This window comes from Myotis brandtii, unplaced genomic scaffold (genome assembly GCF_000412655.1).
Source record: "Myotis brandtii unplaced genomic scaffold, ASM41265v1 scaffold657, whole genome shotgun sequence".
Lineage (NCBI taxonomy): Eukaryota > Metazoa > Chordata > Mammalia > Chiroptera > Vespertilionidae > Myotis > Myotis brandtii.
In genome coordinates, this window is record NW_005370552.1 from 549,239 (window position 1) to 552,044 (window position 2,806).

A 2,806-nucleotide genomic window follows, 5' to 3' on the forward strand; every position below is an offset into this window, starting at 1 on the left:
CTAAATAGTTCCAGGATGTAGTTTCTAGTATTATTCTCAATAGAGATCAGCTAATTTGCACAGGGTCCCAACAGTTTAAGTGGCAGACCCAGAACTGAAATCAAGGTTTCTCTAAATGTAAAACTCATACTCCTAATTATTTTGTTTGATTATCTCTTAAGAAAGTGGGCTTTGACCTAAAAGAAAAATAAAACTGTCAGTTAAAGCTCTATGACTGTGGTGAAGGTATTTAAAAAAATTTATCCTTTGATTTTCTTCTCTGAAAAATGCACATAGTCCAGAAGGGTGGTGAGAATTAAGTGAATTAATTTAAAGTCTCTGGCACACAGTAGGTACTCAGTAAATGAGAATTCCCTTTCTCCCTGCAAAAGCCACTTGCATCACTTTGAAAAATGGAAATCAAGGGAGCATTAGCTCAAATTAAAGCTTTCCAGAGGTCTGAACCTAACACTGCCTGGGTTTTCTCAGTCCAGGAAGTAGGCTAGCAAATATCTTCAGCTAGGTGCCCACTCCTGAGTTAGCTCTGATCCCTGTCAGGTAATGGGGGCAGCTGGGACTACTTCTGTTAAATGGAATAACTGATGTGGAAACACAAGCCAGTTCATTGTCATCTGAAGATTTGTAGTCTATAACCATGTGTTTTTCTAGTTACTCTGAGAGAAGTATGCTAAAAAACTAGAGCTGTAGGCCAATGAACATTTTCACTTTTGATAATAGAGCTCCTGACAGTTTGAGAGACCCTTTCCATGATTCCTTGTTGAAGCTTCCAAAGAGTGAGCCCAGTGTGACTTCTCATCTATTGTTTTATGATTTGGGCATTGAATCACATTCCCACCCCCAACCCCTATAACACTCCCCAATTGGACTTCCTGTCAGTTTTCCAAACCAGGGCACAGTCATATTCCCACAGACCTGCTGAGAGCTTCCTGTAACAGCGGCTGCTTGAGGAGTGCTAGCTCAAGGCCTGCATTTAAGTCCTGGCTCTACCTCAGGCTGTGAAAAGTGTTCTCAAATCAGTCTTGTCAGTTGTATTTAGTCTTTTCATGTACCTGTCCAATTTCCCCAGCACCATTTATTGAAGAGACGGTCTTTCCTCCATTGTATGCCCTTGTCTCCTTTGTCAGATATTAATTGAGCATAATGGCTTGGGTCAATTTCTGGGGTCTGTTTGTTCCATTGATATATATGCCTGTTCTTGTGCCAGTACCAGGCTGTTTTGATTACAGGGGCTTTGTAGTATAACTTGGAACCTGGTATTGTGATTTCTCCTACTTTGTTCTTTCTTCTCAGGATTACAGCTATTTGGGGTCTTTCAGGTTCCATATATATTTTTTGAGTGTTTGTTCTAGATCAGTGAAATATGCTGTTGGTATTTTAATAGAGATTGTGTTGAATCTATAGATTGCTTTGGGTAGTATGGATATCTTAATGATGTTGATTTTTCCAATCCATGAACACGGTTGTGCCGTGCTCAGCACGGCCAGGAGTGAACCTGAGGGGGTGGGGCGGTGAAGGATTAAAGAAGACAGACAAGAGAATAAAGCTGGGGTTAGGTGGGACACTGCTCTTGGATGGAGAGACAGTGCCATGGCCTGCAAGCCGAGTCTTTATTTTATAGCAGATCCCACGAGGCAAAGTCAGGGCGTGGTCAAGATGTTTACAACGTTCTCGCAGGTTTTGAATCCACTCAATTACATGCACCTGAACTCGATCAAGCTTTGTTTGGGCAGCACTTGCTGCACCTCCCGCAGCCTATATCACTCAGCCACCTGGGGCCACAGGTTCGGACCATAAGGTCAAGCTCACAACCGTAGCCTTTGGCTGTAATTGTGCTGGGAGGGCTTTGTCCTCCAAGCTGGGACTTGCATGTGGCTTTGCCACGAGAGGACCGTGCCCTCTCATTAGTCCCAGGCTTGAACCTGTCCAAATGCTGTAGCCGATCTCCACACACGGTATATTCTTCAACTTGTTTAAATCTTCCTCTATCTTTTTTTTTTCTCAATGTCGTGTAGTTTTCTGAGTACAAGTCTTTTACCTCCATACTTAAGTTTATTCCTAAGTATTTTCAGTTTTTGTTAGAATGGCAAATGGGATTGTTTGTCTAGTTTCTCTTTCTGAGAGATCATTATTGATGTATAAGAATGCCATTGATTTCTGGGTGTTCATTTTATATCCTGCTACATTGCCGAATTTATTTATTAAATCTACTACTACTTCTGGCTTTGCAGAGCTTCTCTATTGTACAAAATGTTCTTTTTTGTCTTTATTATTTCTTTACTTCTACTTTATTTGAATTTAATTTGCAGTATTTTCCCTTCTTGAGATGATTACTGATATCACTGACTTTTAATCTTAATTCCTAGTTTATTAATTTGATTTTATAAATTTTCCTGTAAGCATAGCTTTATCTGAATTCCACAAGTTTTGTTGTGCTATATTTGTCATTATCACTCAGTCCAAAGATTTTCAGGTGTTACTATGATTTTTCTTTTACCTAATAGTTATTTAGAAGTATGATATTTAATTTCTAAATATTTTACAATGCTCTAGTTATACATATTTTAATTGGTTCCTAGCTTAATCAACTGTGGTCATAGAATATTTTTAAGTGATTTCAATTTTTTGAAATTTATGGCCCAACATACATTTAATTTTAATAAATTTCATGCACACTTGAAATGTATATGTGTGTGAATTTTGTTATTTGTGTGGTTCAAATCTTCCATATTATTTCAGATTTTTTTGTCTGTTTTTTTTCTATAAATTTTGGAGGGAAATAACTAACAAGAAGAAAATTATAAGAATA